This window comes from Pipistrellus kuhlii, unplaced genomic scaffold, assembly GCF_014108245.1.
Source record: "Pipistrellus kuhlii isolate mPipKuh1 unplaced genomic scaffold, mPipKuh1.p scaffold_m20_p_6, whole genome shotgun sequence".
NCBI classification, from domain to species: Eukaryota; Metazoa; Chordata; class Mammalia; order Chiroptera; family Vespertilionidae; genus Pipistrellus; species Pipistrellus kuhlii.
In genome coordinates, this window is record NW_023425562.1 from 51,703,519 (window position 1) to 51,729,504 (window position 25,986).

The following is a 25,986-nucleotide window of genomic DNA, read 5'->3' on the forward strand; positions in this document are numbered from 1 at the left end:
TTTATAATGTTTTTTATTATCCATAAATGAGTGAGATTATGTGGTATTTTTCTTTCATTGACTAGCTTATTTCACTTAGCATAATGTTCTCCAATTCCATCAAGGTTGCTGCAAATGGCAAGAATTCCTTCTTTTTTATGGCAGCATAGTATTCCATTGTGTATATGTACCATCGTTTTCTGATCCAGTCTTTGGCTGACGGGTACCTAGGCTGTTTCCAAATCTTAGCTACTATAAAGTGTGCTGCTATGAACATAGGGGTGCATATATCCTTTCTGGTTGGTGTTTCTAGTTTCTTAGGATAAAAAGTAATGCTTTCTTAAAAAAAAAAAAAAAAAAATTGGCCGAAACCGGTTTGGCTCAGTGGATAGAACGTCAGCCTGCAGACTGAAGGGTCCTGGGTTCGATTCCAGTCAAGGACATGTACCTTGGTTGTGGGCACATCCCCGGTGGGGGGTTTACAGGAGGCAGCTGATCAATGTCTTTCTCTCATTAATGTTTCTAACTCCCTATCTCTCTCCCTTCCTCTCTGTAAAAAATCAATAAAATATATTAAAAAAAAAAAAAAAAAGGCCATCTGCAAGCTATATTGTCTCTCTGACCAGTTTGGCTCATTGGATAGAGCATCAGACTGTGGATTGAAGGGTCCTGGGTTCGAGTCCGGTTGAGAACATGTACCTTGGTTGCAGGCTTGATTTCTGAATTAATACTTTAAAAAAAAAAAAAAAATCCTCACCTGAGGATATTTTTTCCATTGAGTTTTAGAGAGAGTGGTGGGTACGGAGGAGGGGAAGAAAGAGAAAGAGAGAGAGAGAAACATCAACATGAGAAAGACACACATTAATTAATGTACCTCCCGTACATGCCCTTGACCAGGAATTGAACCCATAATCCTCTGTCAATGAGCTGTCACTCTAACCATTGAGAAAAAACAGCCAAAGTTGAATTAATACTTTTATCTCACAACTCCCTTGCCCCAGGTACCCCAGAGACCTTCCGTTAAAATACAGGTGTGGGGATCTGTAGATGCTGATATAAAAAGCCATCTGCAAGATATATTTGAAAGTCAACATTTTAACCCAGCATATATACTGTTGGTAAAAGCATAAATTGGAAAAGCTTTGTTTAAGGCAAGGGGAAAAAAACTGAAGAAAAAAAACAGGCTGTAGGTGACTGTTCTTGTCCTCTTAAACACTTACCTAAAGAAAAAAAAAAGGTGTTATGTGAGCTATCCATCAAGCCCATTCCAAAGGCCAAATATTGGGAAACACACAACGTAAATCAAACTAACTCAGGGTCTATCCCCAGTAGGAGGTATACAGGAAGCAGCTGATCAATGTTTCTCATCTATGTTTCTAACTCTCTATCCCTCTTCCTTCCTGTAAAGAATCAAAATAAAATAAAATAAAATAAAATAAAAAGCTTAGGTCTGTGCAAAGATCTAAATGACAAGGAGATACCCATGTGAAGATCTAGAGCAGGGGAGGGGAATCATTTGGTTTGGCCCTGCCAAGTGGGACTCAAAATTCAATAAATCTAGGAGAGTTTTTTTTTTTTTTAATAGAAACAAATTTATATTAAGTGAATTATATTAAACAAATGATGTTTCAAACAATGATATTATATCCAAATGGGCCTTGGCAGAAAAAAAAAACGATTCCCCACTCCTATCTAAAGGAAGAGGCAAAGTCCTAGAGGCAAGGCCCCTAGGGTGGGAACCAGCCTCCCCTATCCCCATAGCTCTGAGCTTACCAGGTAGAGACTCCCTGAAGCCCTTGCTGTTGTTCCAGAAAAGCATAAACAATATACCAGCAAGCGACAGATCTACAAGAGGCTTCCAAGAGTGCTCTGCCAAAGTTCTGGCTTGGAGGAAGGCCAAGGAGTGCTTAGGGAAGGCAGCACAGACAGGTTTTAGACTCAGATTCTGGCCAATCCTAGCTCCACTCCTTGTAGGCTAAGTGAAAATGAGAAAAATCACTTTGCCTCCCCTCTGTTTGCCCATATAGAAAATAGGATTGATAACCTCTACCTCCTGAGGTTATTGTGATTAAATAAGTGAGCTAATGGATATCAAGTGCTTAGCACAATAAACACTAAATAGTATCAATGATAAAACGATATATGATAGTAATAGTACTAGCAAAAAGGACATTAGACACAAAAGATTACCGCCAGCCGAAACCGGTTTGGCTCAATGGATAGAGCACATGTGTCAAACACAAGGCCCGCGGGCCAAATCCGTCCCGCCAGGCCTTGCAATGTGGCCCGCACTGCGCTGTCATCACTGCACTCCGCTGCGTTTCCATCACAATGACAGTTTATGACAGTTCAGTAAACCATTCGGCCCGCGATTTAGGCTGGATTTTAGATTTTGGCCCCTTCTCTGATTGAGTTCGACACCCCTAGTCTAAAGCAAAGATCATTTCCATTCCTCAGGCCCTTTCCCAGCTCACACTAACAGCTGAATTCACTTTTACTTGAGGGGAGAAAGAAGGAAGCAGCCAAAACCGGTCTGGCTCAGTGGATAGAGAGTCGGCCTGATGAATGACGGGTCCCAGGTTCAATTCCGGTCAAGGGCACATCCCCAGTAGGGGGTGTGCAGAAGGCGGCTGATCAATATTTCTCTCTCATCGATGTTTCTCTCTGTCTCTCTCCCTTCCTCTCTGTAAAAAATCAATAAAATATATATTAAAAAAAAAAAAAAGAAAAGAAAAGAAAGAAGGAAGGAAGCAATGGGGAGAGGAAAGTCAGGGAAGAAGGAAGAGAGGAAAGAAATAGGCCCAAAAACTCCCACACTTCCCAGATACTTGAAATGCTTTCTCCGAGAACCTAGCTTTTCCTTCCACAATTAAAATTCAGACAGACAACAAACATAGGTTGAGTTTATCCATTTTGAAATACTGACAATGAATCCAACCAGCATGGCTCAGTGGTTGAGCATCAACCTATGAACCAGGAAGTCACAGTTCAATTCCTGGTCAGGGCATATGCCCCAGTTGAGGGTTTGATCCCCAGTGTGAAGCGTGCAGAAGGCAGCCGATCAATGATTCTCCCATCATTATGGATGTTTCTATCTCTCTCTCCCTTTCCCTTCCTCTCTGAAATCAATAAAAATATATATTTTTTTAAAAATACTGAGAATGACTTGGTTAAATCAATGGATCCTCCCAGAAGCAATGCAAAGGGCCTACTACTCAGGATTGGCTCCAGAATATATTTGCTGCATGACCTTTGGCACATTACTCAACCTCACAAATTCCTTCTGCTCTTCTCCCCATCACAACTTAAGGCCCCGAGACTGGCCAATGTACCAATCTAGAAACATGGGCATCTCATTGCTTCCCATTCTATCACCATTTTGTAATACTTCCTTCTAAGTCTCTCCCATTTCTGGGTGGTTGCCCAGTTCTCTCACACACAAACACACACACACACACCTTGTACTAACCCAATTACTACAACAGCTCATGATGGAGCTCAAAGCCTTCAGACACACCCTTCCAGATTCAAACCAATACTGCCTTACAAGCTGATATATTCTTATTTTATGACAGATACGATTCTAAATACATATATATCATTTAGTGTCTACCTCACAGGTTCATAATGAGGATTATCATCATTCCTATTTTATAGATGAAAAAATCTAAGGTTCAGAAAGTAAGCTGCTCAAATTACAAAGCTAGCAAGTATTGGGGCAAGGAATTAAACCTAGGTAATCTGACTCTAGTCAAACTACTACTGTTACTAATGTTCCTCAGTGTTACTACAAGTGATGCTTCTAAAACACAAATCTGATCATAAGATGCTTTTGTTTAAAACAGCTCTGGTTACTTCTTTGGTTAATTTCAAGTTAATTTAATTGTGTTTGTTTTATTAAAATACTATGTATATATTTAAAAAATAAAAACAAAATAAATAAAACAATTCAGGTTATATGTCATTACATCTCAATTTAAATAAAGGCAGTATAGTAGCTTAAGCTCCTCAGTGTGGCTGTCAGTGAGTTAACCCCTTATGACCAAACCAAACTCAATGGGAGCTTACAAGGAGGGAAGCAGGCAAGCTTAGCAGAGGAGGCAGTAGCATATAGAGGTTATGAGCCAGAACTCTGGAGAGAGACTGATTTAGATCCCAGCTCCACCATTTTCCAGTTAACTTTGCATAAGTCATTTCCTCTCTGAGCCTCAGCCTCCTCATCTGTAAAAGAGGGATAGTACCAGTACCTTCATACAGGTGTGGTAAAGATAAAAATTACTTAGCACAGAGCCTGCCACTCAATAAGCTCTCATTACTGCTCTTAGAGCCCACATGCCCAGACTCCTTGCAGATCCAACCTCCAGACCTTTGCTCAAACAAGCTGCTTACTATGCCTAACCCTTCAAAACTGGGCTCAACCATTAGCACTTCTCTGAAGAGCTTACTGGATCAGGGGCTCAGTCCGATATTCTCCCATGACAGCCTGGCTAGCCTGTCCTCTGAGAGACAGCAGTCAGCACTCTACCAGGTGTACTGGTTAATAATGCAGATTTTGTAATAAAATTAAAAAAAACACGATAATTTCAAGAGAAACATCAAAAGTGCTTTATTCAAAGTAATGTCCATACATATCCCCATCTTTCAGGTAATTTGTGGATACCGTCCCAATAGAACTTTTCTTATTTTGAGGCAAACCATTCAGAGACCTAATTTTCCACTTCTTCATATATTTTTGAAGTGCTGCTCAGAAAGTGTGTGTGCCATCGATCAAAACAAGAGGTAATCTGAAGGAGCAAGGTCTGGTGAATACAGCAGGTGGGTTAATACTTCCCAAGCAAGATCTTTTAATGTGTCTTTAACTGGTTTTGAAGTGTGTGATGGTGAGTCATCATATAGCAAAATTACTTTGCTGTGTCTTCTGGCACATTCTGGTCATTTCATGATAAAAGCATGGCTCAAATTGATTATTTATTGTATTATAGGTAGCAATCAGTATAAACCATTTTATCTTGTTTTAGAAGCTCATAATACACCATACCTTCCTGATCCCACCAAACACAGAGATTTGTCTTCTTTCTGAAGCTATTTGGTCTTGCAGTCAATGTTGATGGTTGACTTGGATCAACCCATTATTTTGTGCATTTGAGATTCTCAAAATAAATCCACTTTTCATCACTAGTCACAATTTGATGCAAAAAAAGACTTTTATGCCATTGAAGCAATATTTTACTGATGACTTCTGTTTTCCACTTGTCTTTTCAGTCAGGTGATGTGTCACCCATTTTCTTTCCTTTAAAATCTTTCCCATTGCTTATAAATGATCGGAAATTGTTTGCTGAGCAACATTTAATCTTTCTGCAAGTTGTTTTTGAGTTTGACACGCATCTTCATCCCATAATGATTGTAATTTGTTGATCTTCAAACTTTTTCAGTTGGCCTGGACATTGTCTTTCACATCGAAATCATCACTTTTACTTAAAGCATTTAAACCACTGTTCACAAGTATCTTGAGAAGGAGCATGTTCTCCATAAGCTTCCTGAAGTATTCACAGAACTTTTCTTCAAAATAATGAATTATAACTTCCCACAAGTGCTTCTTTGGCACGAAATTCAACATTTTTAAGTGTAAAAATATCTATGATGTTAACACCTTCAACAAATTTGACATATGAAGTTTTGAAGCTTGTTGTCAATACAAAATAGCATACATATCAAAGCGTTTATATATCAACATATGTGTAATTCCATCTATTGAAAGAAATCCACATTATTAACCAGTATACCTAGTATACTGAAATTGCCTCTTTCTGAGTCAATTTCTCCCTAAGCATTGAACTCTTCCTCATAGGGACCCTGGCATCTAACAAGCAGTACCCTTACATGGTAGTCAATACCACCCCCCTAGAGGGATGTAGGGATTCAAAGCGATAATCACTTGGAAGCTCTTTGAAAAGTGCTAACCAATTGGTCCAAGGTTGTGGGTTGTTAAGCTGATTAACATTGTTAAACTGAAAAGTGCTATCCACCAGCAGGGAGAGAAAAGCAAGCACAGGGAATGAGGCACCTGAACACAGACCATAATTTCACCCATCGAGTCTAAGAAAAGCTGTATTCTTTCACAAGGAGGTTCCAGTCTATAAATATTGATATAATCAGTAGCCCTGGAATGGGTTTGTGTGGGTTCCTTTTAGGCAAGGGAGTCTTTTTTGAAACATGCCTGATTAAGCTGTTCTTCCAGGATTTTTTGGAGGTATCACTATATTACAAAGGAAAACAAATTTGGAGATGGAGTCATTACTCTATGGGCCTTCAAATATATTGATATTTTTCTGAATTATAACCCTTTCACTATGTATGAAGTTTTAAATATAAGTAAATTATTTAATAGTCAAATGAATGCAATACCTTATTCTTAAACTAGTGGCCTGATGCACAAAATTCAGCACTGGCTTCCCTTGGGTATCCAGGACCCGAGCTTGCCTCACAGCTCCAGCTTCGTCCAGAAGGTCATCCAAAAGGATACACGGAGGACATCCATTAAGTAGCATACTATGCTTTTATTATTATAGAAGATATTAACTTTATTGTCAATACCAGGAAATGGCTAACATTTACTGAGTCTTCACCAAAGCTAAACCCTTGACAAATATCTCATGCCCAACAATGCAGAGAAGTTGGCAGTATTATTCCGTTTTACAGAGAAAGAAAAGAGGCTCAGAGCAAATAACTTGCCCACAATCACCAGCTCAGTGGAAGAGCTTGGATTTGAGAAACAGGACCTCCTCCAAAATACTCATACTGCTTTTAAAAATAAGACCTTTGCCCTGGTTGGTGTGGCTCAGTTGATTAGAGTATCATTCCGTTCCTTACACCAAAGGAATGAGGGTTCAACTCCTAGTCAGGGCACATATGTAGGTTGGAGATTTAATCCTCAGTTGAGGTATGTGCAGGAGACAAACAATCAATGTTTCTCTCTCTCTCTCCCTCCCTCCCTCCCTCCCTCTTTCTCTAAAATAAGTAAAAGCACATCCTCATGTGAGGATTTAAAAAATGAAAAAATAGCCAAAACTGGTTTAGCTCAGTGGACAGAGCGTCAGCCTGCAGACTGAAAGGTCCCAGGTTCAATTCGGGTCAAGGGCATGTATCTTGGTTGCGGGAACATCCCCAGTGTGTGTGTGTGTGTGGTGGGGGGGGGGGGGGGGCAGAGGCAGCTGATCAGTGTTTCTCTCTCATTGACGTTTCTAACTTTATCTCTCTCCCTTCCTCTCTGTAAAAAATCAATAAAATATATTTTTAAAAAATAAAATAAAAATAAGGCCTCTGGGATATCTAAATACTAATGATATTAAAAGTATACTATATTAGCCAAGACCGGTTTGGCTCAATGGATAGAGCGTCAGCTTGGGGACTGAAGCGTCCCGGGTTCGATTCCAGTCAAGGGCATGTACCTTGGTTGCGGGCATATCCCCAGTAGGGGGTGTGCAAGAGGCAGCTGATTGATGACTCTCTCTCATCGATGTTTCTAACTCTATCTCTCTCCCTTCCTCTATGTGAAAAATCAATAAAATATATTTTCTTAAAAAAAGTATAGTACTATATTACCTTAGCCGGTTTGCCTCAGTGGATAGAGCATAGGCCTAAGGACTAAAGGGTCAGCTTTGATCTGGGCAAGGGCACATGCCCATGTTGCAGGCTTGATCCCCAGTAGGAGATGTGCAGGAGGCAGCAAATCAGTGATTCTCTCTCGTCATTGATGTTTCTATCTCTCCCTTTCCCTTCCTCTCTGGAATTAATAAAAACATATACTAAAATATATATATATACTGTACTGTTATGTTCTTTTTAAAAAAATACATGTTTTCATTGATTTCAAAGAGGAAAAGAGAGGGAGACAGAGATAGAAACATCAATGATGAGAATCATTCATCAGCTGCCTCCTGCATTACCCCCACCCCATTGGAGAGCAAGCCCACAACCTCGGTACCAGGGCACATGCCCTGACCAGAAATCAAACCGTGACCTCCTTGTTCATAGGCTGACGCTCAACCATTGAGCCACACCAGTCAGACAGATACTGTTATGTTCTTAAGTGTGAAAATGAGGGGGGAAATTTAAGTATTTTCTCTTACAGACACTAATGATATAGTTAAGGATAAAATACAAATTAACAAACAAGGTCCAAGAAGGGATTTTACAAACATTTTGTGAAAGGAATAAAACAAAAATAATAGTAACATATACTCAACTCTTCACAGTTCACTAAGTTTTGATAACTTTATGAATTAGGTTTCCTTATTCCTATTTCAGATTAGGAAATGTAGGAAAAGGGTAGTATTTACTGATTCTTCCAATGATCAATGAATGGGAGACAGTTATGATGATACTTGAGTGTGGACACAGAGATCCAGACCGGTTAAGTAACTTGCCATGCTAGAAGTGTCTCTAATGCCTACATCACAGTGAGAGGCCCAAGAGGTTTAAACCACATGCCCAAGTTACAAGTTACAGACGCTGGATCTCAAACTCAGGCATTCTGTCTCCAAATCCTGGTTCTTACCACCATATACCATGCAGCCTGGACATGAAAGGTGGCCTTTTCAACTATCTTGCTTTTCTAAATTGGAGATGTATAATTCTCATATAGGTCAAAGCATGACCAGTTTTCTACTCATCAAAGCACACTGGACAGCATTCACCACTCCATGGGATAAACCACCCAAACCATCCATGCCCAGAAGCCTCAAGAAAGAGATAAAGGTAGTGAGCTGGGCTTCTACAATTAAGGGATATTTGCATGGTCAGGAATGGAATAAGGGGTGGGAAGGCAAGCCCATCCCTTCTCTCAGCAATCACTTAGTTCGGTTTTCCAGAATGTTGCCTGTTTGATACTATGATTAAAATGACCTATTCAAACTGGGATGAGGGGAGGGGTAAGGCAGCCCTAGAGAGGAAGATGTAAATGAAACATGGACTCTTAATTAGCAAATGACCTTGGACATACTTAATCTCAGTTTCCTCATCTATCAGATAAAGATAATAAATTGTTAAGACTCAATAATATCCAATAGAGTACTCCAAAAACTGCTTGCTATAATAATAATAATAAGTATTATTATTATTGCAAAATGTCGCCTGGCCAGTGTGGCTCAGTGATTGAGTGTCAACCTATGAATTAGGATGCCCAAGCTGTGGGCTCAATCCCCAGTGGGGGAGCATGCAGGAGGTAGCCAATCAGTGATTCTCTCTCATTACTGATGTTGCTATGTCTCTCTCCCTCTCTCTGAAATCAATAAAAATATTTTTTAAAAAGAAAAATATATTTTAAAAAAATAAAAATAAATTAAAATAAAAATTCCACATTTCCTGGCCGAATTTCCAAAACCTAGAAATCCCAACACCTATGCATCTGTAAAAGCAAGGAAGGCATGTCAATCCACCTAGCCATGCACGTTTTTTATGCAAGAAAGAGACCTCTTGAAAACCAGGTCTCTTACTAGGACAAAGAGAACCCAATAGTCAACTAAGATGCCTGGGAGTCAGCCTTTTAAATCCTAGGATTATGATCCTGACATCGAATAAGCTCTCATCAAACAAAACCATGGTTTTAAATCCTTCTGAAGGACCCTCCTGTCCTCCTTCCCCAAAGTCCACTGATTCAAGCACCACCTCCCTTTCATACAAATACACTGGTTATGCTTGGTGACTCATATCAGGCTCCTAAAATGTTATGGGATTTCTGCAAGCACACTGATTCCATTATTTGGCCAAAGAAATCAAAAGATAACTGGATACCTAGCCCAAGATCTAGCAAAGTTATTACAGCATCATTATAAATCAGGGTTTCAATTTTTTAAAAATATGTACTTATTGATTTCAGAGAGGAAAGAGAAAGAGACAGAAACATCAATAATGACAGAGAATCACTGATCTGTTGCCTCCTGCACACCTACTGAGGATTGAGCCTGCAACCCCAGCATGTGCCCTTAACCGGAATCGAACCCGGGACCCTTCATTCCACAGACCGATGTTCAATCCTCTAAACCACATGTGTCAAACACAAGGCCCGCGGGCCAAATCCATCCCACCAGGCCTTGCAATGTGGCCCGCACTGCGCTGTCATCACTGCACTCCGCTGCGTTTCCATCACAATGACAGTTTATGACTGTTCAGTAAACCATTCGGCCCGCGATTTAGACTGGATTTTAGATTTTGGCCCCTTCTCTGATTGAGTTCGACACCCCTACTCTAAACCAAACTGGCTAGAGCTTGGGTTTCAATTTTTAATAGATTACCCCAAGGTTAGTCAGTCAACAATCTGAAAGGGGCAGTCACAGAGAGAAATGAACAGGGACAGCATCCTCCCTTTTTCTTTCCAAGTTTATCATCTAACCAAACCAAGGAGACTCTAAAGACATATTTTGTTTTTAAAAATGCTTATCAAGTAAAATGTATCCCTGGCCAGTGTGGCTCAATTGGTTAAACATTGTACCATGCATTGAGAGCCTGGAAATCAGAGCTCAAACCTCCCTTTATCTCCCTAGGAAGTAATGAGGGGGAGCAGGGGGAGCACAGATTATTTTTTTAAAAATTACTCTTTATCCAAACAGAGTTTACTTGGATAGGCCACGTGTTTTGTTTGTTTGTTTGTTAAATTTAGTGATTTTTTTAGAGAAACAGGAAGACAGAGAAAGAAACATCGATTTGTTGTTCCACTTATTTATGCATTCATTAGTTGATTCTTGGATGTACCCTGACCGCGGATCGAACTGAAACCTTAGCGTATTGAGACGATGTTTTAACCAATGGAGTTATTTGCCTAGAGCTACATTTTACTTTCTTTTCTTTTTTCTTTTTTTTCTTTTTAATGTTTTTATTGATTTCAGAAAGGAAGAGAGAGGGAGAGATAGAAACATTAATGGTGAGCCTTAACAGCTTTGGCTCAATGGAAGAGCGTCGGCCTGCGGACTCAAGGGTCCCAGGTTTGATCCCGGTCAAGGGCATGCACCTTGGTTTCAGGCACATCCCCAGTGGGAGGTGTACAGGAGGCAGCTGATTGATGTTTCTCTCTCACCGATGTTTCTAACACTCTATACTTCTCCCTTCCTCTCTGTAAAAAATCAATAAAATATATTTTTAAAAGAAAAAGAAACATTAATGGTGAGAATCATTAATCTGCTGGCTCTTTTTTTTTAAATATATTTTATTGATTTTGTACAGAGAGTAAGGGAGAGAGAGAGTTAGAAACATCGAAGAGAGAGAGTCATCGATCAGCTGCCTCTTGCACACCCCCTACTGGGGATATGCCCGCAACCAAGGTACATGCCCTTGACCAGAATCGAACCCGGGACCTTGCAGTCCCCAAGCCGACGCTCTATCCATTTAGCCAAACCGGTTTCCGCATAATCTGCTGGCACTTGCATGCCCCCTTCTGGAGATCGAGCCCGCAACCTGACTGTGACCTCCTGGTTCATGGGTCAACACCCAACCATTAAGCCACCTGGCCTACCCTTCTTCCCTTTTAAATTTCATTCTACCTACACTGATAATTCAAAGCAAAAAAGAAAGCTGGAGTGGAGAGGAGAGGAAAACTTTTTTTTAAAATATATTTTATTGATTTTCTTACAGAGAGAAAGAGAGAGGAATAGAGAGTAAGAAACATAGATGATAAAGAAACATCGATCAGCTGCTTCTTGCACACCCCCTACTGGGGATGTGCCCGCAACCAAGGTACATGCCCTTAACTGGAATCGAACCTGGGACCTTTCAGTCCGCAGGCTGATGCTCTATCCACTGAACCAAACCGGTTTCGGCAGGAAAACATTTTTAAAATATACATCAGACAAGAGAATTTACAAATAAACATATTTTATGTAAACTACAACCTCCCTCTTAGTGATTCAGAGAAGTAGTAAACATTAAACAGAGAATTCAAGGAAGATTTCTTTGAGAAGTTTAGCAGTTTTTAATAAAATAAAGCATGGAACTGACAGAGGACATGGAAGTAGAAGAATGATGAAGTTGGGTGTGAAGACAAGCTGGCTGCCTTGGCTAGAAAAGAGGCAGTGGCAGAAGTGACTCGGACAAGAGAATGACTGGCAGCCTGCCCAACAGAGCACGTGAAGAAATCAGATCTGCTACAACAAGCTCCCAGACACTGGGCTTCTAAGCAAGGTACTGTAGAAGACTCAGAACAGGGCAGACCTTGGTGAAAATCCGCCCCTCACTTAACAAAAGGGGAGAATGAGGTCCAGTAGCATTAAGTGACTTGCCTGAGATCTCACAGTGAGTGGAGCAGCTGGGACTATAGCCAAATCCAGATCAAATCTCTGACTGAAGAGGATCTGACATTCATGTGAGGGATGGGGGAAGGGGAGGACCAGGCCACAAAATAGTCTAGTCATTCAAGTTTGTCCTGATTAGAGCCCAGAATAGGATTATGTTGGAAAAAGGCCATGACAGGTAACAGCCAGGAATATAGGTACAGATGACCTAAGACATTTAGAAAGGAAAAAAAACACTAAGACTTAGAAACAGATTAGAGATACGGCTTCGAAAGAAGAGAGACCATCATAAGACATGATCCCCATCAAAGAAGGTCATCTTCCCACCAGCATTCACCTTTGTGAAGCTCCCATACAGAGATAAACTAGCAGCTTCCATTCAAGTTCCAAGCGCTGCCTTTCCCATACCCATTTCCAGAACCTAGAAAGGACTGGAACGTTAAAATGCCTGTGACCCTGCTGACTTGGGATAGCTCAGACTCCCTATAATGCATGATAGGATAATAGGTGAGGAATCACAGAGACAAGCTGGATGATTCTATCAACTATGATATGAAGTGTGATATGATTCTTTATCAAGAATTATGTTTGAGCCCAGGTGGGTGTAGCTCAGCGTCAACCCAGGGACCAGGTGGTCACTGGTTGGATTCCCGGTCAGGGCATATGCCCAGGTTGTGGGCTCGATCCCCAGTAGGAGGCCTACAGCAGGCAGCCAATCAATGATTCGCTCTCATCATTAATGTTTCTATCTCTCCCTCCCTCTCCCTTCCTCTCTAAAATCAATAAAAATAAATTTGACAAAGTACATAGAACTCAAAGCCCTAGAGAAGTTTTAGCCATGGTTTTAAAACCTAAATACTGGAATAACTGTAATTAAATATAACTAGTAGTACTCAGAAGGGGACCATGCCTTGTACAAACTTTAAAAGGTGTGTGTCTGGATAAGAGAAAATGGAATATAATACCAATAAGCATAACGTTAGCATAAGGCCAACTACCACCTTCCTATTTTCACACAGAAATCTTTGACCTTGTGTACAGAACCTCACTACTCAAAATGTTGTTCAGTAACATTAGCATCACCTGGGAATTAGAAATGCAGGTACTGAGGGCCCACCCTAAAGCTACTGGATCAGAATCAGCATTTTAGCAAGACCCCACCCCCAAGTGATTTATAAGCACATTCAAGTTTGAGAAGCAGTGGTATAGAACACCTGGGAGCACTGTTCATAGCAGTACACAGATAAAGTACCAACCAGGCAAATAAAGAGACAAATTACCTGTTCACTTTTATTTTATTGTGAACTGCTCAGTCACACCTCCAGTGTTTTCTTATGAATTTGGTACTTACTAATGACAAAATGATCTAAATGTGAATCTATTTCACTTCCTGAAATAACACAACTTAGCTCTAGGGCTTTCATAAACATGAGATATAATATAAAACAGCATAGTTACTCTGAAAATACAATTCAAGTTCCAACACTGAGTTCAAACACTTCTCCACATGCCCCATTAATTCCTACAGGTTCCTGGGAGTATCATTAAATCCCCCAGCATCCCTAAGAAGCAGGTGCTTGGCAAACATCCAATCTTCAAATGAAATTCAGAAGGATGTGGTCCTAAAAATGCAGTATTTTCCTCTGGCCTTGTCCTGCCAATGTAGTTTCTCAGGCCCAAACTCTCTCCCCCCCACTGAGGCCTCATACAGCTGCACACTCAAGTACTTCTCAAAAGGAAGAAAGGTGAGAGGTGTCATTATCCCATAAGCACTTGGGATTCCAGCTGTGGAGAAATTAATCTGATTAAGGGGTTCAGGCTGAGAAACCCTGAGTAAGGATCTAGAAAGGCAGAGGGAAATACAAAAGAAATAATCTACTAAAGGCTCTTAAAAGACAAGAGGTCCCAGGTATTTATAGATTTTAAGATGAGGGTTGGGAGTAAGGCTTGGCATATAGGTGATGGGAGAGACAAGGATCCATCCCCCCTCCCCCACCCCAAGGACAATAACAAAAATAATAACTAAGACATTCCTCCAAATGATCTCTTTTCTTAATAAAAGGAAAGAAGTAAGCCAGTGTAGGGAGGAAGTTTTTGAGCTGACAGCAAGACTAGAAGAATCTCTTGAGAGCTTTTCTTTTCCAATACAGGAAAATAAAGCAAAGGAGAAAACAGTATTCATTTAACCAGAAAGTTATAGGAAGCAAACCACCAGGCTGATTAAGAGTCCTGTGAATAACCAAAGAAATGAGAGAGGCTTCCTTCCCAGTTTAAGTTCAGCACTTGGGGCATCAGATAGTCCTGGACTTGAAGCCACCTTCAGTGTTAGGGGAAGAAAAGGAAAATCTGTACAGCAACCCAAAAGCAGAGCAGTGTCCAGAGTTAGAAACCAGGAAAACGCCTGGGTATAAGGCAAGCTGACAGAGAAGAGTTCCAATTAGCAAAAAGATAAAAGGCAAAGTAGACAGAGGAAAGAAAATATGCAGATACCCCTTTAGAAGGGAGAGCCTCCCTTTGGGCAAAGCGAATTCAGGTATGAGTATAGGAAGTATGCTCAGGGGGGGAAAAAAAGGTAACAGAAGCTGAGAAAGTGCTGTGTTAAAGATACCATTCATCAAAGAAAGAGCTCTAGCTGTTCTGATTTAGTGGATAGAGCAGTCTGCCTTAGAACTCAAGAATCCCAGGGACGATCCTGGTCAAGGGCACATTCTTGGGTTGCAGGCTCAATCCCCAGTAGGGGGCGTGCAGGAGGCAGCCAATCAATGATTCTTATCATTTATGTTTCTAACTCTCCCTCTCCAAAATCAATAAAAATACATTTTAAAGATCTTTATTTAAAAAAAGAAAATACAAGTACTAAGACTGATATCGATCTTAAAATTTAAAGCGGGGGGAGAAAAAAAAGGAACCGAGAGAGCATTACAGGGAATTGAGGTTCCAAAAATGGAAGGAAATTTAGGTGAAGGGAATGTTTTAGATGGCAGAAGAGCTATTTAAAAAAAAAAAAAACCATGGACTATCACCTGGGAATGAGAGGAGCCAGAAAAAAAAGATGTACCCTCCCAGATTTAAGAAGCATCAGGAAAGTGACTAAACCCTGAAAATTGCGTATTCAAAAGGGGTGTATCCCATACATTTGGGGAATACAAGAAACAAATACACCCTCAGATATGAAAATGAGTCTTCCTCAGGGAAACAGGATGTTCGATTTGGGTAACTAATAAAAAAGGATGCAAATCCAAAAAACGGTGACTGGAAGAGAAGCGAATTCCCTTCTTTGTGTAATTGCATGTATGTACCCTTAAACTTCAGGACTTGGATCTCATTTCTAGTAGTATCAAGAAATGAAGGGCTGAAGAAAGGAAGAAGCCCTTAAATTTAAGAAACTCTGGAAAGCACATTGCCAGATTAGGAGCCTGAAAAGGGGAGCCTAGATTTGTGGAAATATAAGTACCCCAAAACTTTGGTTATTGGACCCCAGATTTGAGAGACTCGTTAACAGGGCGAAGTTCCAAATCTGAAAGTGAGTGCTTACTCAGATTGAAGGCTCGAAAAAAGGAAGTGTCTTCCCAGTCTGGGGATCCTAGGAAAGGGGGTACATCCTCAGTTTGAGGGGGCTTTGGAAATTGAGATAAAAACCCCTGGGCTGGAGCTTAAGAAAAGGGGTGACCCACTCACATTTTCAAAACTAGAGAAAGAGGACACTCCCATAGTCGGAGGCTTGAGAAAGGGGTGTGCTCCCCAGAATAGGATAAAAGAGTCAATTTTCAAAAACGCATACCCAAAAAAATGAGGCAATAGCAAAGGCTGGTGGTGAAGGTCTCGGGGCCACAAAAGCTCAGGCTCTGCCCCCGGCGCTTACCACCCACCAACAACACCACCACCACCACCACCACCACCGCAGCCGCCGCCGCCACCACCGCCACGGCCACGGCCCGCTCCGCGCCCCAGGCCCGCACCCCGCGGCCCAGCCCCCTCGGGCGGCGCTGATTGGCTCAGGCTGCCATCACTCCCGCGGGCAGCCTTGGGGATTGGGCGCCGCTCGCACGCCCGCCACGCTCTCAGCAGCGGTCCCCGGGCCTCCCTCCGGGCTGGGCGAGACGGGCCAGGCGGGGAGCAGGGCCGGGCAGGGGACCAGAGTAGCGGTGGCGTCCGTCACCGTCCCCGCCCGCACGGCACGCGCCGGCGCGGGCCCGCCCGGACCGGCTTCGACCAGCCGGCTTCGCCTCGCCGTGCCTCACCGCGAGCTCACCTCACAGCCCCGCTCCGGCTGCGCCGCTTCAGGACCAACCGACAGAAGGACTCTGCGTGCTGCGCACCACGTGATCCTAGGGACGCGCCCAGCGTATACCCCGCCCCCACACATACGCACCATCGCCACCACCGAGTGACGCAGCCCCAGCGGCCCCGCCCTCGGCCCCGCCCAGTCTGATCACCATGACGACGGCTCGGCGGGCCACGCCCACTACAGTAACGCGCGGGAACCTGGCCAGCGCCCGGATCCCAAGCTCGAAGTCCCCACTCACCCGTAACCACTGAGATCACACGAAGCCCGGAGCTGGAGACTACCCATCACCTGTTAGTTTTGCCTCCTGAGTGCATGTAAAGCCTCCACTTTTCTCCATTCCAATACAAACACCCAGTCTAGGGCACCATCACATCTCTCCTGGATGATGGAGGTTCCTTCAGCCCCATTACTCTTCCCCCTCCTAATCCAATCTTAACACACAGTGGAAGCTTTCAAAACGCAAATATAATCACAGGCATCCTCTGCTAGAAGCCTTGTTTCCCACTGTTCTTCAGATACAGATCAGTGGTTTTCGCTGGAAGCCTATCTACCAGGCTCTTGAAAGTCTGAGCCTAACCTGCCACTCATTCTTACACATCCAGCTTCCCTCATTCTCAAACACTTTCAAGTGCTCAGACAATCCAGATTTCTTCCCACCTCAAGGCCTTTATACTATTCCTCCTTCACTTTGCCTCGTTAACTCCTAGGAAAGGATTCCCATAGCTGGTGCTGAGATGTGTTTTGTCTCCAGAGACCAAGATCAGAGTTGCAGCTACCCCAGAATGTTCCAGGATGTTTTCCCAATGGGACTTGAGAAGTCCCAAGGGAAAATGCTACTCATTTGTCATTTATAAGAGCAATAACAACTTTATTGTACATTGGAGAGAGGACAGAACAGCCAAATCGCACTTCCTAAATGTAAATCTAATCATGGCACTGCCCTGACTAAAACAACCAATCTCTTCATCAGCATTCTCCACCCTTGTTCATCCTCTAGGCACACTTCACTGATTTTCTGTCAGTTTCTTTGTTAAAAATATGATTTTATTGATTTGAGAGAGATAGAAACATTGATGAACAAGAAACATGGATGGGCTGCCTCCTGAATTCCTGCTACTAGGGATGGAGCCCTCAACCTGGGGAATGTGCCTTCAGCTGGAATTCAATCAGCGGCCTCCTGGTGCGTGGGTGGACTGCTCAACCACTGAACCATACCCGTAGGCCTCTGTCAGTTCCTATGGCTCTTTCCAAGCTTCTCTCTAGCTGCTAGGCCATTAAACAGGCTGCTGCTTTTTGCAAAGTTGACTCCATCATGTAGGTCTCAGTTCATCTCAGTGAGATCCTCTTTGGCTGCATTATCTAAAAGTGCTTCTCTCTACCACATGCCTCCCCAGGCAATTACTGTCTAACTTATCACTTGTGTTTTCAACAGAGCACAACACAATGTGTTATTATTTCACTTGTCTATTCTCTTGGTTGTATTTGTCTATTTCCTGAATTCAAATTAGGGACTAGCTTGTACCTTCCAAACTTTCAGAACCTGACAAATAATAGATACTCTGTGTGTATCTGAGGAAGGGATGAAAGAAAAGAGAATAATGTTAAAAAAAAAAATGGCAGGTTCTTCTTTATGACCTGAGTTCATAGGAAAGGTACTCTTCATATCAGGACTGGAGAGTGAAGAGGATATTGCCACAGCTGAAGTAGGACAAAGGGCAGTGCTTGGGAAGAGGTCCTGGGAAACCAGGAACAGAAGCTTAAATTGTGCTTATTTCCACAGCACACATACAAAAATTATAACATGCAGAGATCTAAGTAATCAAATATAGGGGAAAAGGGACCTTCCCAGGATTTTCTGGTTTCCATTTATTAACATGAAGTTGTCAACTGTTAATGACTGTGGTAATATATACAGAACTTTTCTTAATATATATATATATTTTTTAATATATTTTATTGATTTTGTACAGAGAGGAAGGGAGAGAGATAGAGAGTTAGAAACATCAATGAGAGAGAGTCATCTATCAGTTGCCTCTTGCACACCCCCTACTGGGGATATGCCCTCAACCAAGGTACATGCCCTTGACCGGAATCGAACCCGGGTCCCTTCAGTCCCCAAGTCGACGCTCTATCCATTGAGCTAAACCAGTCCCGGCTTTTTTAATATATTTTTATTGATTTTTCACAGAGAGGAAGAGAGAGGGATAGAGAGTTAGAAACATCGATGACAGAGATTCATCGATCAGCTGCCTCTTGCACACCCCCTACTGGGGATGTGCCTGCAACCAAGGTACATGCCCTTGACTGGAATCAAACCTGGGACCTTTCAGTCCACAGGCCGACGCTCTATCCACTGAGCCAAACCGGTCCTGGCAATATATACAGAACTTTTTGCCCCACAGCCACAGTAATGCCAAGAATCCCAAACTCCATAGCCCCATATAAATATAGCATGTTTATTCACTTATTCAACCTTCATGCATTGAGAAGGGCTGAACTTGGCACCAAAGCTAAAGAGCAGAATGACATTTAGTTTCCATTTTCAAGGAGCTTACAGCCTGGTAAAGAAATTGTCACAATTTGTAAGTTAAAATTCTTTTTGTCTGTTGCAAGCACAAGAAAAACAGAAATATTATAAAGAAGTATGTTGTTGGGCCACAGAGCATCAACAAGAGAGCAGGGAAACAATTGGGCCAGGAGCCACTATTGATTGGTCAATCTCAGGTCACATGTATTATAGTCTTGGCCAACCATGTGAGTATGACATGCTTAGTCTAGGCTCCCAGGGAGAGAAGAGAAGAGTAATCTGCTCCTTAGGATATCCCCACCAAAGGGCGACTGAGGGGAAAACTGATGCTGGCTGGGCAAAAAGAAATACAGATATGAATAAAGTATCTGTAAGCTCTTTCTGATTTTAAACCCTACAGAAACCTGGCTTGCTAACTTCTTTTTATTAAATTTGTTGCGCTGACATTGGTTAATATGATCTTATAGGTTTCAGACATAGGTTTCTATGTTACAAGGTCTGTGTATTGCACTGTGTGCCTACCACCCAAAGTCAAATCTTCTCCCATCACCATATATTAGAACCCCCTTCAATCCTCCACCCCTTCCCTCACTAACTTCTTCTTAACTGGACATTCACTGACTTCTAGCTAGCCACAGAACTCCAGTTTGCAATGTTCTAGTGTTAACCCTAATAAGCCAGTTTGGCTCTGTGGATAGAATGTCAGGCTACAGAAGTGTCCCGGGTTCCTTTCTGGTCAAGGGTACATAATGGGGTTGCTTGCAGGTTCCTCCCCGGCCTGGGTCCTGGTTAGGGACATGCAAGAGGCAATCCATTAATGTGTTTCTCTCACATCAATATTTCTCTCAGTCTCCCACTCTCTCTAAAAATCAATGGAAAAATATCCTTGAGTGAAGATTTTTTTAAAAATAACAAAATAAAAAAACAAAAACAGGTCTTACCACTGCCTACTAAGCAGCATTCACCTTTATGCCTTAAGATCCTTCCCAGTATCTCACTAGTAGTTGGTCTTCAAATTCCCAATTCTGTACTAGGTAGAGCCTTTCTTTGTACAGGATAGGTATTCAACTAATAGTTGTGATTGAATGAATGAGTGAAATATTGGCTATATAGCAACCTCAACTCCAGAGAGTAGAATCTCTTGCTATCTAACAATTTCAGAAGTATGGTCCCAACCAGTAAAAAGATAGCTCCACAATGTTGCCCTGCATATACCAAGGTATAAACAGTAGTAAAGCAGGCATTCAATACCTGTAAGGAAAAGTTCTTTCTCTCCTTAGGCATCACAAGTTCTTCATCTCTACAATGGGCTATCTATCCTCACTTATAGAATTGTCACATTTACATTAAATAACATCTGAGAAAATGTATTGTAAACTGTAAAGTTCCATATAAATAATTCTTAGTTGCTTTCTTACTAGATTTGTTGTCTAGGGTGTTCAAAAGGTCCCTAGATTAAGAGAAACAAAACTAAAGACCTAACATGAGATAGGATATTCAATTAGAAAAGTGATCTTTCTCAGCCTCTACCCAGAAGATCTTTATACTCTGACCTTATGTAAGCCCAAGGCACTTACAATGAGTTAAGGAAGAGGAGGAAGACTAAAACAGAAAAGCAAGTCTCTTAGCTATAAGCTGAAGACTCCATGTACTCAGAGTATCATCACGTTTGAGCATGTCAGTCTTGAAAGCAGGAACTGGGGTGTGATATCTGAAGAACCAAGCTGAGTAAGAGAGAGCTCAGGAAGCGGAAACCACAGTCACAGCAGCATCTTAAGAGGCCCAAGGATTTCCACGAGGTGCCGCGGACCCCAGGGAAGCAGGCTGAGTCGTGGCCTGGCCTGAGGCCTTCCGGTCTGGGCCTGATGGAAAGTCCTGAGCTCTCAAAGACTTGTTACTTTTCAAGTGAGGGGGCGGAGAATTAAGCAGGAGTCCCAATATAGTTTCAGCGTTTGAAAGATGATAAGGAAAGAGGGGAAAGAGGACAGAAGGACATTTTTTATTCTTGTCTTACCTACTAAAAAGAGTGATAAACCCACCTGGATTACTTCAAGAGCAGGGGTTATGTCCTGTGAAGTCCCAATACCTAGACCTGTTCCCTGTAAATTAAGCATACTTAATACCTCTTTCTTGTGGGTTAAAACTCCTGCCAGACGGGAGATAAAGGGAAAGGGAAAGGAGTTTAGTCCCAGGGACTAAGGAAATGGAGGTTATAAGGAAGTTGATTAAACAATCTCTAGCCCTGGCCCCTGTGGCTCAGAAGGTTGGGCATCTCCCATGCGTGAGAGGGGAGGGGTTGCTGGTTTGATTCTGGTCTGGGCACATGCCCGGGTTGCTGACTGAGCCATGCAGGAGGCAGCTGATTGATGTTTCTCTCTCACATCAATGTTTCACTCTCCGTCTCCCTTCCTCTTTCTCTAAAAATAAATAATTTAAAAAATAATGAACAGTCTCTAAACCTGCTGGTACTCCACTTTACTCCCCAAACAGCTTATAATTTAATTTTTTAAAAATATATTTTGTTGATTTTTTACAGAGAGGATGAGAGAGGGATAGAGAGTTAGAAACATCGATGAGAGAGAATCATCGGCCAGCTGCCACCTGCACACCTCCTACTGGGGATGTGCCCGCAACCCAGGTACATGCCCTTGACTGGAATCGAACTTGGGATCTTTCAGTCCGCAGGCTGATGATCTATTCACTGAGCCAAACCAGTATCAGCAAGCAATATTTTTGAAGTGCTTCCATTATGCCAGGCACTTTAAGTACTTTACATATTTATTTTCTCAATTAATCTTTATAACAAACTTGTGAGATTTAACAACCTTTTAATGAGATGTCCAAAACTTTTTAGTGGCCTAAGAACACCTTGCTCTCTAAGAAAGAAGAAAAGGTTGATTTGCAGCATTTGCAGATTAACTGTGGTGTGAATACACTGTGGCTGTTTTCAAACTATCAATGTGAGATCAATGGCCTCACAAATTCCTGGACAATTAAAATCAGTTTATGAGCTGGCTTGAGCCCACTCCAGTACACACCACAGCTATGGTTCTTAGCAGAATGTAGAGAACCTTTAATAAGTTAGTCCTATCTTTCCTCTAACTCTCAACTCATCCACGCAGAATTCCTGTCTGTATGAGAACATGCTCTGCTTGTTTATACTCAATTATCACTGGGCAATGTGCTCTATTTCTGAGAAGTTCTTTCTCATCTTTAGACCTATTGATCCATCTCCAAAGCAACCCCAACCAATTCAACAAATGGTTCTTAAACAATCAGCACATTCCAGGCAGCATACTAGGAACTGGGGAATAGAGATAAAGGAGAAGCAGTAGGTATTCTCAGAGTAGCTCACAGCCTGGTGGTAGTGAAGGCAAATGTCTAAGAAATGAAGTTGAATTACAATCTAACAAGAGCAATAGTGAGGAATTGGTTGTGTCAAATAAGTGTGGGCAGGACAAAGGCCTGGTTCCTGTCATTAGTAAAATATAAATATTTTTAAGGACAGACATTTTCTAAGCAGGAACATAACAGACAATTTGAGACTTCTGAGACAGATTAAGAAAGTGGGGTAAAACAAATGATCAGGCTTCTTGAACTCCCCAAACCCTCAGTAGGAAGCTCTATTACACTCCATTATAGCAGAATCTCTAGTGAGCAAGTTGTGAAAATCAATGAGTATATCACAAACGCAGATAGAAATACAACAACCAGTTCCATGTTTTGAGAAATGTTTGCCAACATTTTATAACTGTTGGTTATCAGTAAATTATGGCCAACAAAGTGAGCATTTTGTTGATAGATTAAAGAATGTCATAGAACTTTATAGATCTATTTCACTCAGTATAAAATTGGAAAATGAAGCAAAAACACCATTGGATATGACAAAACAATGTTGGCGAGATGTGGAGAAAAGTAAATATCCTACCTAATAAAAGAGAAACTTGCAAATTGACTGTACCTACGCTCACAAGCCACACCCACAAGCCAATCAGGGTAAGTATGCAAATTAACCCAAATTTGCATATTCCGGCCAGAGCAAAGACTGAAGTCAATGTAGAAAGAAGCCAAGCACTGCAGAAGGGTGCTCAGCTGAGGAGAATCAAGCAAGTGGGGCGGCGGAGAAGGAAGGGAAGCAGGTGGGGTGGTGACCGCAGCAGGAAGCTCTATTGCAGGAATCTTCCTGCAATGAGCCTCTAGTATAAATATAATAAAATAAAAATAACACTGTCAGCCAAAACCAGTTTGGCTCCGTGTTAGAGCGTCGGTCTGCGGACTGAAAGGTCCCAGGTTCGATTCCAGTCAAGGACATGTACCTTGGTTGCGGGCACATCCCCGGTAGGGGGTGTGCAAGAGGCAACTGATCGATGTTTCTCTGTCATCAATATTTATAACTCTCTATCTCTCACCCTTCCTCTCTGTACAAAATCAATAAAATATATATATATATATATAACTAACACTGTCAGCCACCCATTTATGTGCTTTATTTGTATTAATTCATTAAACTTTTGCTACAATTTTATACATTATATCAACTTACAATAGGACTATCATTATCCCACACAGATATTTCACAGATGGGAAAACGGAGGCTTAAGAGATTAAATAACTCACTCAGTGTCACAAACATACAGTTGAATACTGGAATCAGCTTTTACTGGCTTGCAAGAGCTGGTTATTAAATATTCAGCATTTATTTTTTATTATTATTTTTAATATATTTTTATTGATTTTGTACAGAGAGGAAGGGAGAGAGATAGAGAGTTAGAAACAACAATGAGAGAGAGTCATCAATCAGCTGCCTCTTGCACACCCTCCACTGGGGATGTGCACGCAACCAAGGTACATGCCCTTGACCGGAATCGAACCCGGGACCTTGCAGTCCCCAAGCCGAAGCTCTATCCATTGAGCCAAACTGGTTTCGGCTAAATATTCAGCATTTAGTTGGTAGCTTAAAATAGGCCATAATGGGAGTGTGGAACTATTTACACTTTGGATATTGGCAAACACTATACATCAGACCTTTTTCATTTCATTTAATTAATTAATTTATTTTTTGAGAGAGCAAGTTTATCAGCACACCATGGTAATCAGATTGGGGTTCTGTAGATATTCCAGACCCTGGGACTATAAAAATGGTGGGAGATAGACAATGAAATAAATAAATAAATAACATAAAATATATAATATTTAAAATGATGACAAGTGTTATTGAGAAAAATAAAGTATCAAAGGAGAGCAAAGGAGTTTCAGTGTAAATGTAGGCATGTGGGTTTGATTTCACATATGATTACGAAAACAAAAATCTATAGGACTTAAGAAAGACATTAAGAATTAGCTAGAAAAAAAAAAGAAGAAAAAAGAATTAACTAGAGCCGAAACCAGTTTGACTCAGTGGATAGAGCATCAGCCTGCAGACTGAAGGTCCCAGGTTCGATTCTGGTCAAGGGCATTTACCTTGGTTGTGGGCACATCCCCAGTGGGGAGCCTGCAGGAGGCAGCTGGTCAATGTTTCTCTTTGATATTTCTAACTCTCTATCCCTCTCCTTTCCTTTCTGTAAATAAAAAAAAAATCAATACAATATATTTAAAAAAAGAATTGACTAGAGAAGACAAAACCAGTTTGGCTCAGTGGATAGAGCGTTGGTCTGCAGACTGAGGGATCCCAGGTTTGATTCAGGTCAAGGGCATGTACCCTGGTTACGGGAACATCCCCAGTGGGGGCGGGGGGCAGGAGGCAGCTGGTAGATGTTTCTCTCTCATCGACATTTCTGGCTCACTATCCCTCTCCCTTCCTATTTGTAGAAAATCAATAAAATATATTTTATTTAAAAAAAGAATTAACTAGAGGAATAATCTTGTTTGAGAGTAGTGGAAAAACACTACATAGAAAGTAGCATTTGAACTGGACCTTGTAGAGTAAATACTAGATTCTTATCTATCAGTCAAGGTCATGTAAGGAGGGAGAAATCACATGTTATTTGAAGAGGGAGAATTTAATATAATGGATTATTAACTGCATAAGAAATTGAAGAGTAGAAATTGAAGGTATGGAAGTAGTAATTGTAGGAACAGCTACCACCCCCAGAGTGAAGAAACAAAGGAAAGAAGTTGAAATTATTAAAACACAGAAACTTAAAGGAGGGGTCAAACAGAGCTGAAACTCAGACCTCTGAAAAGGAGGTGCTGCTTGGAGGGTGCTATGTCTCAGGATTCAGAGGGGCCTGTTTGGGGCCTGGACCTGTGAGTAGGGGACACTGGACAGTTTGATGCTGGTGTCTGTGAAGAAGGAGAAATGAGATGGGTTCTGTAAGTGTTGGGAAACCATAAACTGATTCAGCTGCTGTAATGGGAAGAAACTGCCTTTGCCAGAATTAAGAAGTTTGCTGATAGAAACAGGAAGCTAACAGGAAGGAAACATCCATCCCTCCTCCTCCTGTCCATTGGGATAGCTTAGCAGAGAGCCAGTTTGCAAGGAGAAACATTGTTTGCAGAGTCCCAACCCAAATTGTAAAGCAGAAGAGTGGATTTGGAACTGAGACAATACGTAATAAGAGAGTCACCTTACCCAGTTTTAGAAGGCTCTGCATGGTCTGCCTCTTTATAAGTTTCTTTGCTACAGCCACACGGCCTTCTGCCAGGCCTTTTAAGACACCATGCTTCCTCCTGCTACAAAGCCTTTAGCATATTCTATTCTTTGACTGTGATGTTCTTTACTTTTTGTTTATTTAATTTTACAGAATTGGTCTGTTGCTTTTTTGTTTAATATATATTTTTATTGATTTCAGAGAGGAAGGGAGAGGGAAAGAGAGAAACATCAATGATGAGAGAGAATTATTGATTGGCTGCCTCCTGCACACCTCCCACTGGGATCAAACCCAAAATCCGGGCATGTATCCTTGACCTGA

The 25,986-nt window shown here is 41.6% G+C and overlaps 1 protein-coding gene across 4 annotated transcripts in view; it reads right to left on the reverse strand.

The window, feature by feature from the left end:
- Window positions 1–16,655, reverse strand: part of PHF20 (PHD finger protein 20) — a 103,712-nt gene extending 87,057 nt beyond the window's left edge. For 3 of the 4 annotated variants that reach the window (XM_036418065.2, XM_036418062.2, XM_036418060.2), the window contains exon 1: window positions 16,513–16,655. The gene's annotated coding sequence lies outside the window, so the exon portion shown is untranslated. Of the gene's footprint in view, window positions 1–16,501 lie in introns of all 4 variants that reach the window. The other variant, XM_036418061.2, reaches the window with a different exon arrangement.
- Between the last annotated feature and the right edge of the window lie 9,331 nt (window positions 16,656–25,986).